This window comes from Acinonyx jubatus, chromosome B1 (genome assembly GCF_027475565.1).
Source record: "Acinonyx jubatus isolate Ajub_Pintada_27869175 chromosome B1, VMU_Ajub_asm_v1.0, whole genome shotgun sequence".
NCBI lineage: Eukaryota > Metazoa > Chordata > Mammalia > Carnivora > Felidae > Acinonyx > Acinonyx jubatus.
In genome coordinates, this window is record NC_069382.1 from 158,229,595 (window position 1) to 158,245,280 (window position 15,686).

Sequence of the window (15,686 nt, forward strand, 5' to 3'; positions counted from 1 at the left end):
CGAATAAGAAGATGTGGGGCCTCCTGATGGGTTACTCTCTCTCCCTGACAAGTCCCACCGGGGTCATACCCGTTCTTACCCAAGGGCTCTTATTTCTCCTCAAGCCCACTGGAGAATTCGCCGTGGAGTAAGCGTCTGGAGACGAGACACCTCGCTCTCTTTTAATTATTGAAACAATAAAATAATAGCACAACCATTAGACATTGGTTCTTCACTCGGGGGAGAGGTGATAAGCAAAATCCTCCGAGAATCTGGTGGCAACTATGCTTCTCCTCAAAAAAACGGCATTTTATGCACAGCCACACAAAATACATTTTCACTTGATTTATGGACACTGTGGGAGCCCATCTTCAGATCCCATAAGAAGCATGGCCTCCTGGTGTAAATGCCCTGATTTATTTTTTAATAACCTAACACAGATTTTGTTTTTGTGCGGGTTTTCTGTCCCACGTCTTCCATATGCATGCAACATCGTTATCGTGCGATCATCATCTACGTACAATTTATGTGCGCTGCTTTATAAAATCTGCCATTATCTTGTAAACATTTTTCCGTGTTGCTATATAGTCTTCGTAATTATAAATCTGAATGAATGCATAATATTATATTGGATTGTTGCAGTGTAATTTTCTTAACTGTTCCTCAATGATTAGTGCTTAAATGGCATCTAATTTTGTAGTATAGATAATGCTGCCTTGACTATCTTCCTACATTTATCTTACTTCTGTTTAATGTTTCTTTCAGGCAAATTCCCAGGAGTGGTTTTACCGAATCAAAGAGCGAGAATGTTTTTAATGGCTCTTGTAACATGATGTCATGTCGGTTTCCAATGGGGTTATCATTTTTACTACTGCCAACAGTATAGAAGTATCCCGACTTCACTACACCTGACCCTGCAGTGGATATAATTATTGGGAAAAATTTTTTGCCTCACTGAATAGTTGTCATAGCACCTAGGGGACAGCCTGATGTTGGGCTACCCGGGGGTGAAGTGGAAAACAAGAAGTGTGTTGGGAGAGTGGGAAAATCTGAATCTGTAACGGGAAATGAGTTACACTTCTCTACTTTTAAATAGGACCAGGCAGGAGGTGTGCATTAAGGAGAGCACCCACTGACTGAAGAAATAATGCTTCCTCCTCCTCATCTGTTCAATCCCTTCTCAAGCCTTCACTTGTCACTCCCACCAGTCAAAATGGAAACTGGAAGCCAGGGTCCAGTTGGGGCCAGTAGGGTTACCCTCAGTCACTTTATAAGGCTACCATTGGGGCGCCTGGGTGGCTCAGTCGGTTAGCGTCCGACTTCGGCTCAGGTCGTGATCTCGCGGTCCGTGGGTTCGAGCCCCGCGCCGGGCTCTGCGCTGACAGCTCAGAGCCTGGAGCCTGTTTCCGATTCTGTGTCTCCCTCTTCCTCTGACCCTCCCCCATTCATGCTCTGTCTCAAAAATAAAATAAAAACGTTGAAAATATATATATAAGGCTACCATTTTATAACCCGTGTTGGTGGCCTATCCCACTGGACATACTGTTCTCTCAAGCAACTGCCTTATGCATTCAATAGAAGCATAATGCAAGCCACACACGTCATTTCCAATTTTCTAGCAGTCACGTGTAAAAAAGAAGTAAAGAGAAATCGGTGAAATTAAATTGAATATATTTTTAACCCATTGTACCCAGAATACTATCATTTCAACACGTAATCAAGACAAAAATTACTAATCAGATATTTTACATTCTTTTTCTCAGGCTAAACATTTGATATCTGGTGCCTGTCTTACGCTTACAGCACATGGCAATTCAAACCAGCCACATTTTAAGTGCTCATTCCGTCCTGGCCACTGTAGTAGACGGTGTAGTTCTGTGGTCTCAGCCTGTCAGAGGTGGAGGGAATCTCCCTTGTAGTTCTTTGAGCTCCTGGGAGATTGTCTCCTTTCATACTTTGAGCTACTGGGAAATCAAAACCATGTTGTTGTTGTTGTTTTGGTTTTTTTTTTATCAGAAAAGAGCATTGTGTTAGAAACATAAAATATTTCTGGGTTGTATGGCTCACTGTGGTTGTAGGGGAGATATCCGGAAACCCTCGCCGTGTGCTGTGATCCACCAAAATCCATAGATCGATTCTCAGGCCCCACTCAGACACACTAAAATAGGATCTTTGTGTGGGGGGTGGGGGGACAGTCCAGAAATCTGTGCTTCTAAAACAGATTTTTCATTACAGGTCTTAATGCAATAATAAATGCTGCCTGTTACCAACAGGAGGTAATTGAGTCCCATAGAGTAAGTGAGTGAGTGAGTCCCAGTCTCACAGTTAGGGGGTCAGTCGGCCCTAGAACCTTGACCCATTAGCTCATTTCCACAGCACCACACCCACTGCCCACCATTCTTCCAGAACAGCTCCTGCCAATTAAATACCAGTTGGTGGGTGACGGGTAACCGTGTGCTTTGGGAACAGTCAAAATAACTTCCCGGGAAGGTAAGACATATTTAACCATTAGCACAAATACGACGAGGAAGAATGAATCTCTTTCTCTAATCTGCCTTTGTTGGAACTGCTCTCCTGTCCAGCGAGAAACTGATCGTGGGATAAGATCAATAGGCCAAAAAATGCCCCTCGTGGCCTGTTTCACAAAATACACAACCCCAGTTCCAGTTCCTGATATCATCGTAGAAACATGCAGGTGCATACTTAGGAGGGTTGGAAACAAATGCCTCTGAGAAGTTTCAGTAACAGAGAAAAGCTGGCCCAAATCGCCGGCTTTGGCCAGGGCCATGTGGCAAAATACTCTTCAGACCCAAGCGTGATAATGAAACGAGAACAGCCAGAACAGCAGATCGGTAAACATCCTGATGACAATGGGGAACAAACAGCTGGGCTGAGACCGAATCAGCTCAGGCAAATGTGCTCGTGCTTTTGATCCAAGAGCGAGATGAACGGATGCAGGGGAGGCAGCAGCTGGGCCACAGCTGGACTCAGGAGGCATGTGATAGCGTGACTTGCAAATCATGCTTGAAAAATTCATTCTACTGAGCTTGGACGTGAACACGGTCACATGGGCCCCCAGTCAGCTCGCGCACTGCAGCCAAGAGGGAGACAGATATGCGACTGGGCTAATAAGAAGCATTAGCCCCTCTTCTGGCTGGACGCGGCTGCCTTTCAGGGAGGGAATTGCACAGGATATGAGCTATATTTGGAAATTACCCTAAATTTAGAGCTATTTGAAGGGTGGACTGGCTTGAGCAGAGAGAGAGGGAGCTTGGCTGAGAGCTGCTTAACTGTATTCTGCAAGCACGTAAGGCATTTGTTGGGGTCTCCGTCATAGTGCCTTAAGTGGTCTGGCACTCTGGGTGTGCAAAGAGGCTGACATTAGCTTTCACTTCACAAATGAGTAGATGAGGGGCGCCTGGGTGGCTCAGTCAGTTACGCGTCCAGCTTCGGCTCGGGTCACGATCGCATGGTTCGTGAGTTCGAGCCCTGCGTCGGGCTCTGTGCTGACAGCTCAGAGCCCGGAGTCTGTCTGCCTCCGAGCCTGTGTCCCCTCGCTCTCCGCCCCTCCCCCACTCACACTCTGTCTCTCTCTCTCAAAAATAAATAAACATAAAAAAATGAGTAAATGAGGCTCAGAGACATTAAGTGAACATTGGATTTGTGTGTGCATATTATTTATATATACATTCTATAAATATATACGTGACATTACTTAATTTATAGATCCTATATTTTAACACCACATACACATATGGATGCATATTTATATATCAATATATATATAGTAGTATGATCATGCATTCCACAAATACTTACGGAGCAATTACCGGGTAGTAGACAGCGTATAGGTGCTACATTAATAAGGGCAAGGGATACACAGCTCCAGCTCCCATCAAACTTACAGTCTAGTTGGGGGGAGAAAACATAAAACAAATAGTCACACGTAAATATAAAATTAGTCTGGAGAAAGTGTTATCAAAGAAAGGTACGAGGGGTCATGAGAACGTACGAGAAGGGCCTGGCCAGGCCAGAGGAAGGGCCCTGGAGCTGAGGTACCAACATGAGCAGGTATAGACTGCGGGCTGTATGCAGTGTCTGTTGAGGATCTGGAAGTGAAACCACCAGTATGAGGGGTCATCATGCTGTGGATGAGGCAGGAGGTTCCTGAAAAGAGACCAAGTTCGCAAAGCTAAATCGTAATTCTCAGCCCAAATCAAAAGGTAGGACTTCACGTAGCCGAGGTGGAAGCCCAATTAATTACTCACCACTAAGAACGTGGCATGCTACAGACATGGAAATCTGAGCGCAGATGAGCTCTCCAACTGGGTTTTCTGCCCTTTAAGCTTGCAAAAGAAGGAAGGAAGGAAGGAAGGAAGGAAGGAAGGAAGGAAGGAAGGAAGGAAAAAGAAAAGAAAGAAAGAAAGAAAGAAAGGGAGGAAGAAAGAAAGAAAGAAAGAAAGAAAGAAAGGATGGGAAGGAGGAAGGAAGGAAGAAAAAAGAAAGAAAGAAAGGAAGGAAGGAAGGGAGAAAGAAAGAAAGAAAGAAAGAAAGAAAGAAAGAAAGAAAAAAATAGCAAAAAGCACCAGACTTGGTTCTGGCTCTCAGAGCTTCCTAGTTTCAATATTTCTTCTCTCTCTTTTCTCCTTCCCTTCATTTCACTCCTCTCTGTTTCTGCTTCTGCCCCATTTCCTCTACTTACAGATTAGTGTCAGCTACTCAATTAATCTTTTTTTTTTAACGTTTATTTTTGACACAGAGAGAGACAGAGCATGAGCAGGGGAGGAGAAGAGAGAGAGGGAGACACAGAATCCAAAGCAGGCCCCAGGCTCTGAGCTGTCAGCACACAGCCCCACGCGGGGCTCGAACTCACAGACCGTGAGATCATGACCTGAGCCAAAGTCGGACGCTCAACCAACTGAGCCACCCAAGCGTCCCGCTGCTCAATTAATCTTGATTATAAATACCCATTTTCTTCATGTTAAAATGTTGGTCAACCGTCTTCTAGGTACCAACATTTGAAACTACATATGGCATGGCAAAACTTTTACTGTATCACAAAATTAAGCTTTTATACGTATTTCTACACACGCACAATCGATACGAGGGCTGTTGGTGTAGGCCGCGTCAAATAGTTTTCTGGTGTTGAAACCCTTGAGGTCAGACAAATTCTAGAAAGCTCAGCCCGCTTCTTCTATACGGTCGATTCGGCCTTGAGGGTCTTTGTAAGCAAATCGTAAAACTAACACAGCAGTATAGCAATATTCTCAGAAACAAAAAGTTGCAATTCTTGCCGGAGTCTTCCTTAAGTGAAGGAGAGACTTGCCTTTGGTTGCTCAAATTCAGCGGTTTCCAAGAGGAAAGGACATCAACAATTTGGCAGAAGCGGGGTGGGGGGAGGGGGCGGGAGAAAAAGTCAGTGGGACCCAAGTGAAGTTTCAACACAGCGGTGGCCGTGGAACCCACGCGGAGGTTAACCGGCTCCCCTTTCTCCAGCATTTCCTTGCTTAAGGAGATTTGTACTCCAATTCCTGCCCTGTTCCAACACCAATAAAACAGCGATAAGATGCCCTGGAGGGTTGAAGGCAAGCCCGCGGGGGCAAGCAAGGTCAAATCACATCATGGGAACAAGATGGGATCTTACATAGTTTGCGTGTTGACTGTTTCCCCCTCGCCAACAGGGGGACGTTTGTTCTTGTTGTTAAATAATTAAATAGGCAGTTTGTATTTATTTAACATACGGACTCTAGCCAATGCCTGCTGACAGCTACCAAAATAACCCCGCATTTCCTAGCTCCCGATTGCTCAGAAGCCTGTTCCCTGACTGCGGGGGGCACCTCACTCCCCTCCAAGTCTCAGAACACCTTTTTTCATCACTTCAAACAATAAATCAATTCACAGCGTGTGATCCAAAAACAACAGCCCAGTTTTATTGGATCAGGTTCCCGTTCTCCGAGGCGCTTCCCACCACCAGCGCCGAGCTGTCTTGAAACTATGCTCAGCTGTGGGTAGAGGACAAAAAAAAAAAAAAAAAAAAAAAAAAGCTACAACTTCTCCTCATTGGTGCTTGTCCAGGAGAGAAAGTGAACTGTGCCCTAATGCTTTAAAAATGGGGGAGGGGCGCCTGGGTGGCTCAGTCCGTTGAGCGTCCGACATCAGCTCAGGCCATGATCTCACAGTTTCCGGGTTCGAGCCCCGCATCGGGCTCTGTGCTGACAGCTTGGAGCCTGGAGCCTGCTTCGGACTCCGTGTCTCCCTCTCTCTTTGCTCCTCCCCTGCTTGTGCTCTCTCTCCTGCTCTCTGTCTCAAAAATAAACATTAAACAAAAATTTTTTTAATGGGGGAGAAAATGAATAAATTGGAGCAGAAAGTAGGGTGTTTGGGAGAAGCAGGTCATGGAGGGAGTTGAGGAAGGACAATATTTGTTCATTTGTTTATTTATTTTAACATTTATTTATTTTTGAGAGAGAGAGAGAGAGACAGAGCACACGCAGGGAGGGGCAGAGAGAGAGGGAGACACAGAATCCGAAGCAGGCTCCAGGCTGTGAGCTGTCAGCCCAGAGCCCAACGCGGGGCTCGAACTCACAGACCGCAAGATCATGACCTGAGCCGATGTCAGTCGCTTAACAACTGAGCCACCCAGGTGCCCCTGAGGAAGGACAATATTTAAATGTCGTGTTGGGCAGTCCCTGATAAAGCGGAAGCCCCAGAGGCGGGCTTCAGGGGGAAACCACTAAGCTGCCAAAGACAGCTGCCCCTTGACCAGTGGAGGGTAGAGCTAAGAGAGATACTGGGAATATTTCTGTATTATCAAGACTTTTGCTCTATCATATGTGCAGAAAACGTTATCACAGGAGATGTAAACCAGACGCCTCTGGAGGCTTCCTGGGCAGGGGAGTGTTTGAGGTATTTAGGCAGTGCGTGCTAAAGAGGGATCTGCAGTGGAAGGTAAGGCGGTGGGGAGGAAGCTCTTTGCCCCGCCCTATTTGGGGGCCCATTGGCCAGTGGCGAGACAACGCGTGGGTACCACCACACTGCAGCAACTTCCTCCTGATGCTCCCACTAAAGTGGGGGCACCGAAGGACAAGGGAAGAAGCCAGCAAAGTCGGAGGCAGGGGCAGCCCAGTGGGAAGAAAGGTTCTTTTCCTAGTCCTAATTCTACCCTCACCCCCTCTCTGAATCTTGAATGGTCTCTCTGTGCTGTGCAATTCCCCTTTTTTGAGGGATTCCACTGATGGTGAGCACTGTGAAGGAGTCTTCGTTGTCAATATTAAAACCAAGCGTCAGCGAGTCAAAGTGGCTCTACGTTGAACTGTTCAACTTTAGTAGCCCCACGGGGGTTGGAACTAAGTTCCATTCACGCAAGTAAGAAGGAGGCAATCTGTTTTCATGGCAAAGCATTTCACCCAGAATATCGTGTCTGAAGCAAGAAGGTTCCTTCCCTATTGCGTGTGCATTTTAAATGATCTGGCCTCAGTTTCCTCACCTGTGAAATGGGTCTGCCGACTTATCACTTTCTTGTTCTGAGGATTGAAAAGCATCATGGAAATGGAAAGGCCGTGTGCCCTGTCGTTCACTGTTAGTGCTGTTCTGTTAATTAATCTTGAGGCACCAGAGTTCATTTCTACTTCTTCCAGAAGTGGGAAACCTCAGAAGTGAATTTTTTTGTTTGAAAGTCATCACTCTGTCCCTTATTTTCTCATTTGTAGAGGAAGAAAGTTTTCCTATTACAATCCCCAAGGTTTCTTCCAAATTAAAAAAAAAAAAAAAAAAAAAAAGGACAGACAATCTATTCAAAAATGTCAGTCATGGAGTCTTGACCTACTTTGGAATGAGAAGCAACTTCTGAGTAAACCTCAGCTTGATCTCTATTAGCTCAGTCACAGAAGCAGATGTTCTGGGCTTGGATGGCTCTGGAGCTGGGGCCGAGCCCTTGGCATGTTTCTAAGGCATAATAACGTGGGTGTGGATACCAGAGAAGTATGTCATACCTTTGCATTATCTGGGACCACACTCCTGGGAGGCTCATTCAGCTATTCATAGCCAGGAGCCATTTTTGGTCACTGTCCCAAGTTTCCTATCAGAAACCTGCTTCTGGCACATCACATATCCTGCTGCAATCTTTCCCATTCCCTGGACCATGAATCAAGAACCCACTGCCAGAAGCAGTCAAGTTGCTGACTATAGATTCTTCTGGAAGGGTCCCTCACCTCTCTCTGTACTTTATTCCTTCTCCCTTTCTTGCCCCACTCACTGGGACCCTCTACAGTTTTCTCTATCATCCCTTCTCTCTCCTCATTCTTTTTTTTTTTTTTTTCAACGTTTATTTATTTTGGGGACAGAGAGAGACAGAGCATGAACGGGGGAGGGGCAGAGAGAGAGGGAGACACAGAATCGGAAACAGGCTCCAGGCTCTGAGCCATCAGCCCAGAGCCTGACGCGGGGCTCGAACTCCGGACCGCGAGATTGTGACCTGGCTGAAGTCGGACGCTTAACCGACTGCGCCACCCAGGCGCCCCATCCTCATTCTTTCTCTCCTCTCCGTTTTTCCTTCCTCAGCACCTCAGCTGATGGCAGATACTATTTTCCATATTTCCAAGCTTCCACATGGCCAGCCTCACTCACATTTCCCTTCTGCTCTTCCTTGCCTGTCCCATTTCGATTCCTCCCCACAGAGGGCAAGGGGACTATGTCCAAACTGGGACCAAATACAATCAACAACGAACCTAATGACCCTCCACACCCACGGCACATTAAAGGCCAGCATGATATTCAGCAGATCAAAGGACCAAATATCAAGCCCTTATTAGAATGGGACATTTTTGTTCCCTGTGGAGATTTAGCCTGTCGAGTTGAATCCCTTGACATCCGTAACACAGAACTGGATAACGGGCAAAGGAAAAAAAAAAAAAATCACAGTTTGGAGGTTATGGAAAAAAAGGCAGAGAGACAGATCAAACTAATGTGATAAATACTGAGTGTGAGACCAAAAGCTGAATGAGATGGGGAAGCGTTTTGTGGGGAAGGGGCCAGTGTCAGTGACTGGGTGCTGCGGAATAACGTGGGGTTGCAGGAGAGCTGGGGAGACCAGCAGAAGGCGGGAAAAGTGTCTCTGGGTTATAAGCTGGATGCTCATAGCCATTTTGAAATAAGAGATACAATTTAGAGGCTGGATTCCTTCTTGATTACTTTTGGCGATTTGATTCCATCTTTGAACAGAAGTGTCTCTAGAAACTGAGCCGTGTGAGTCAAGGGGGCAGACAGGTTCCACACTGGAGTTTAGGTAAGCACAGGAACTTCTGGGTTGTCTCTAGATTAAGCTCTGACCGCTGAAGTTTACAAAGGGTGATAATCACGGGAATTTCCCCTACGATACTCTCTCATCAGGCAGATTTTTTCAAAGGGCACTCATTTTCGCAGAATCAGAAAGACATTAAGTGGCATCCCTGGGCATCTGATCTTTGATATATCCTTCCTCTTCTGAGAAATGAGTGCTTTAGTTCCAGGCTTACCTGAAGCCATGAGGAGACTACCGGAGACGGGAAACTCCTGCGCTGTGCGGACGAGAAAAATTGTCTCTCTCCCTAGTTCGAATGGCATTCAGAAATCCAATTAATGTTTGGTTTTTAAAACAGAATCTGTAATTGTGCTCCATACTTCCAACTGTTCTGTGTGACAATAAAATAAGCTACTCTAAAGATGACTCAGAGTCATTAGGGAAGTCTAGCTCTGTAGGATAAACTTTCTCTTTGGAATAACAATATTTTATGTTTTTATCATTTCTTTTATCCAAGAATTTCAAAGCATTTTAAAATCGTTTGGGGTGATAGGAAATGTAATGTTTCATAAGTGATGCTACATATGCCGATACTTTGCCTGGGGCCACAAATTACTTATGCTATGGCAGCGATGTCGGTATATCTAATTTTATTCCACTTGCACCATAAAAGCATCACTCTTAATAATTACGAAAGCTATTATTTATTGAAAGCAGAATGCTTATTCTGTTAGTTGTATCAAGTGCTTTGCATGTATTAGCTTATTTAACCTTCCTGTGAATCTAATCTAAATCTCATCCTACTATGATTCTTTGAGAAAAGTACTGCTTTTATTCTTTCTTTCTTTCTTCACAGATGATGTATAGTAGGTTCAGAAGGTTAAGTAACTTGTCCATTGTCACACATCTGCTAAAAGTGATTGTGCCCCTTATTGAGTGAGGACCAGTCAGTTAAATTTCTGGTGATCAGTTAATTCTCCAACTGTCATCTGCATGGCATTTTATGCAGCCTCTTAGATCATGAGGAGAGGGACTTCTTAATCCTGGAACTGTGTGGCTGAAATCTTTGCCAATTCTTCAGTGTGCTAAGGGGTAGCTCTGTTGTCCCTTGACACCTTAGTAAGTAGAGAAAACTCCAGGGTGATTTTGAAAATATAGCAAATGAGAACCCTTCTCAGCTGTCGGCCAGTTCTCTAGAATTACAACTACAGCACATAGCGTAGCCAAAAATTCCAGTATGGGAAGCTATAGGGCCATCATCTTTCCCCTGGATTGTTGCGATATCCTCCTCTTAATTGGTCCCCCTGCTCCTACCCTTGTCCCCTACAATCTCATATTGATTGAGCATTTAGAATAATCGTGAAACCAAGTTAATTCCCTGCTTAAAATCTCCCATTGCTTTGCCATCATATTTACAATAAAACCCACAGTTGAATGCTTTACGTGATCTAACCAAGTCTACCAATAACCTGCTCCCATCTTATGCCACTTTTCCTGGCCCAGTCCTTCCCAGGCTGACTCACTCGACCTTTACAGATCATCAAACACACCACGCTCGTTCTGCCCGAGGGTGTTTATAGATGCTGTCACCTTCTGCTGAAACCTCTTACCCCTAGTTTCTTGTTCCTTCCCCTAGTCTCAGGTCTCAAATATTATACTCGGTCTTCAGTCTCTCTCTCTCACTCTCTCTCTCTCTCTCTCTCACACACACACACACACGCACAAATTCTCTCCTTGCTACATTTTCTCCTAATGGCCTGTGTCTTTCCTTCATAGCTCTTATCCATATTTATTTTCTATTTTTTGAGTACTCGTCTAATGAGCACCACGAGAGAAAATTCCTTATCCCTTTCATCACCGTTAGACTCCCAGTGCCTGAGACGTTGCCCGGCCATGCTGGGTACCAGTGAAACATTTGATAAGCTGAGTGGCTTTCAGTTTGAATCCTTATCAACCACCTAATTGCTAATTGCTTTGGAAATCTATTCAACTTCTTGAAGTCTCTGTCTTTTCATCCGTCGAATGGAACTTGAAATAACTGTGTCACGGGATCTATACGATAATGTATATGATATGTACATAAAAGCTTCATAAGTTACTAAACCTTGTATGTAAAATTGCAAATTTCAGATTCAGCTTCACCCCTCCGAAGCAAAAAGAGCACTTTGCTAACTGCAAAGTGCTGAACTCAGCTTGCAGGAGGCGCTGATTTTGGACAACACGTGGGCAGTTTTCACAAGGCTTGGAACTGGGCTCCAGGGCCCTCAGAGGCTCAGAAAGGGGTGAAACAGAAACAGGCCCAACTTGTCCCCTGAGGCGTGCACTGGCCCCTCAACTGAGCCACATGCTCGCGTTGCTTATTTAGGCTTCATAGACTCAGCTACCTCCTATTGGCCCTTCGCCCTCTTTCCTAACTGACTTCTCCCCCAAAGCACAAAGCCAAAGGGAAACCCACAAGGGCATGTGTATCAACAGAGCACATGTCCTTGGAGGGTCAGGGTGACTTGTGAGTATTTTAAGCGACAAAATGAAGGAAAGGTTCTGCAGGCACCTAAAACACAGGGCTCTTATCTGTACTCAAAGTAGACATCACTCTCTTAACTGCTTATAGATGTTTGGAAGGAAGGGCTGCATCCGATTCAGACTAAGACTTTCCCCAAGACGTTTTGACGAAAGTCTTCTTCCTTCTTGCTGATCTGGACCTCAAAAAACAGTAGTGCCTGCAACTCTAGTAGGGGAAAGGTCAGGATGAATAGAGGTCGCCTGCTAGGGGAAGAGGTCACCTTGGACACCAAGGTCTAACATACACATTTTCCTTTGACTTTTTTCTTCTCATCAGGGGGCACACTAGTGACAGGGGTACCAGCATCTATGGGACCAGCCTTGGAAATTCTCTAATCCTCTCTAGCGTCTTGAGGTAAACAGAGTATCTCAGAGCAGACTACAGATCTTCCTCGACTGAGGATGGCTTACATCCTGATGAATCCATTGTGTGCTGGAAATATCCTAAGTAGAAAGTGAAAGTGCAGTTAATACACTTTACCTACTGAGCATCGTTAACTTAGCCAGGCTTGCTTTGAAACGTGCTCAGAACACTCACAGTAGCCTACAGCTGGGCAAAATCATCTAACGCAAAGCCTATTTTATAATAAAGTGTTGACTAGTTTGCGTGATTTATTGAATACTGGACTGAAACTGAAAACCAAAATGGTTGTACAGGTAGAGAATGGTTGTAGCTATGTTGGTTGTTTGCCCAGATTCAAACCCAGAATTGTCGGGTCCTTTTTTTTTTTTTTTTTTTTTTAACATTTTCTTATTTTTGAGACAGAGACAGACAGAGCATGAACGGGGGAGGGGCAGAGAGAGAGGGAGACACAGAATCGGAAGCAGGCCCCAGGCTCCGAGCCATCAGCCCAGAGCCCGACGCGGGGCTTGAACTCACGGACCGCGAGATCGTGACCTGAGCTGAGGTCAGACGCTTAACCGACTGAGCCACCCAGGCGCCCCAAGAATTGTCAGGTCCTAATCCAGGATGTTTCTCCTGAGTTGGAACAATGAGTAGAACTCTGGGGTGAGCATTCAAAAGTACTTCTCAAAGTAGGAGTCATAAAGCAAAAAGAGAGGGTGGCGTTGACATGGCACCAGCTTGGGAACAGATATTGGAACAGAAATCTGCGTCCTGCCTGGAGAAGAAATGTGCTGAGCTGATCCAGCTGTGGCGGGTGGTGCACACCTGGTGGGAAAGCAGCAGTAGTTTTTTCACTGTGCCCTAGGCCAGCTGGGGGAGCTCCAAGGAGTGTAGGACGAACTTCCCCGCCCTCCCTCCACCCAGGCTGTAGCTGTTGGGATCTACCGTGAACACAAAACACTTCCTTCCTTAAACACCAGGTTGGGCCTCTCCCTGTTCCTCTGAAGAGCTATAATAGGAGCTGGAGGGATGCATCAAAGAAACAGCAGAGCTGGGGATCCATTCAGCAAACTTTAATTGCTCCAAAGGAATGGTTATAGTGCGTCTACATAAAAGCCCCTAATTATCTGTTAACCCAATAAAACAAATTTCAAAGGGCCCACAAAGACCTATTAACCAAATGTGTAATCTATAATTACAAATCATCCACTGGGCAATCAATAGCTGTTTTAAGCCATTACTTGAAAGTTTATGCACTTCCGTGGGAGATGGTTTTCCTGAAGCCTTTCATGTTTGTTTTTAAACTGAAATATACATAAAAATGTGATCATGGGTACAAGCTACCGGCTGTTAGGAAACTCGCACATCAAGATGCAATATCTGAATTCTGATGAGTTTATAGATGCAGACTACGATGTTGGGAACAATTCCTAAATTGTACTAAAGACATTGGATTTGGGCCTGGAAAATTGAAATTGAGTCTACAAGAATAAAATTCCCGTCTTAATTCAAGAACTGGCAACTTTGGTGTGCCTCAGCCACGAAACCAGAGCATCCTGACTTTTGGGCTGAACGAGATGCTTACAAGGTGGTTTCATCCACGCGTGTGTTCATTTGGCCAACAAATACTCATACTATACTCTTAGTCTCTGGCAGACCCTTCTCTATACAGGGAACATTAGACTGACAAGGTCCTGTCCCCACTGAGCTTGTATGTGGATGTCAGCAAGACATGAGTAAATGGATAATTTCAGAGAATGGGTTGCTATTGAGAAACTGCAAAGAGATGAGGGGATAGTGACTATCCAGTAGGAGGCTGGAGAGGGGCTGACTTAGATGGAATAGAAGGTCTCTCTGAGAATGTGATTCTTTAGCTGAAGACTGATGAGAAGGACCCAGGAACATAAACCTCAGCAGTGAGCTTGCCATGTGTGGAAAACAAACAGAAGGCCAACACGGCTGGAGCACATGAGCAACGTGGTTACAAAACAGCATCAGAGGGGTGCCTGGGTGGCGCAGTCGGTTAAGCGTCCGACTTCAGCCAGGTCACGATCTCGCGGTCCGTGAGTTCGAGCCCCGCGTCAGGCACGGGGCTGATGGCTCAGAGCCTGGAGCCTGTTTCCGATTCTGTCTCCCTCTCTCTCTGCCCCTCCCCCGTTCATGCTGTGTCTCTCTCTGTCCCAAAAATAAATAAACGTTGAAAAAAAAAACAAAACAAAACAGCATCAGAGAGGCAGGCAGGGGACCAGAGCATCTGGGGGAGTTGTCACGGTAAGGATTCTGTGCTTCATTTTAAGTGCAGCGGGAAACCGTAGGGCTGCTCGAGTAGAGGGATGACCTGAAAATACACATTTAAAAGAAGAACATTCTGTCTGCTGAGTGGATAATGGAGCACAGGAAAGCATGAGTAGAGAGGGAGGCTACTGTAATAATCCAGATGAGGAAAAAAACAAAACAAAACATAGGCTTAGATTACAGTGACAGCAAGGGAGATGGCGAGAAATGGTCGGGTTTGGAATCTAATTTTGCCATCAGAGCCCACAAGACTTACTTCATATGGAGAATGAAGGAAAGTGCTAAGTGGAGGCTAACTCCTGAGATGTTGACCTGAGCTATTGGGTGAATGATGGAGGTGGTCACGGAAATAGGGGAAGATAGATGAGGAAGAAGTAGTGGGAGATGGAATCACAGGGATCAGTAGATCTATGTTGAAAATGAGTTGGGTCTGCTTGTTGGGCATCGAAATGAATGTGTCAGATTGGCACTGAAGGACAGAGCTCAGAGGAGAGGTCAGGGCTAGAGCTTTAGCATGCTGAAAAGTATCCCCGTTTCAGGAAAATGGAGACTTAGAAAGACTAAGGGGTCAGATATGACTAAGGTCATACAGCACATGAGTGTGACCTCATAGACCCCCACGGTGACTTCCTTCTGCCCCTAAGCTGCATCCGTGACTCCCTTGTCTATTGAACCTCCAGCCACGCTGTGTTTCACTCCACTTGCTAAAGGTGCAGAGTGGGACCTTATACCCAACCTACCTTCTGTCTGGACAGTCTTCCAGTTTTCCATCTGCTTAACGTCTAGCACAGAGTCATTTCTCAGAAAAGCTTTTCTGACCCCCTGAGGAAGATCATGTATGTCTGCAATTTGCATTTGTGGTTCCTTTTATGTGTTACATGTCATAACCAGATTTGAATATGTGTGATTATTTGATTAATTTCTGCTCATCTCCTAGAATATAAGCTTCATGAATGGCCTCTTACTACTAGAGATCCAGGACCTGAGTAATCAGGAAATATACATTGAAATTGGCAATTGATGAATAGCGGTAATCTACAAATATATGTCAGTGTATGTTGAAAGAATCAATACATTTCTAAAATTTTAAGATTTTTGTTATTGAATTTTGAAAATTAATTCATGACTAGATATATAGATGGATTGTTTTATTACTTGAATGATACTGAGGATTTAGCTTGCCTTCATCTTCTACTAGATGTATAAAATGAAAATGAAAACATCTTT

General features: G+C 45.1%; 1 long non-coding RNA gene across 1 annotated transcript; it reads right to left on the minus strand.

Moving 5' to 3' along the window:
• Nucleotides 1-1,633: 1,633 nt before the first annotated feature.
• Nucleotides 1,634-4,242, minus strand: LOC128314253 (uncharacterized). Its single transcript, XR_008295748.1, has 3 exons — nt 3,992-4,242; nt 3,799-3,887; nt 1,634-1,943 (listed from the first exon to the last, which is right to left on the minus strand). It is a non-coding gene; the product is annotated as an uncharacterized LOC128314253 (long non-coding RNA).
• Between the last annotated feature and the right edge of the window lie 11,444 nt (nt 4,243-15,686).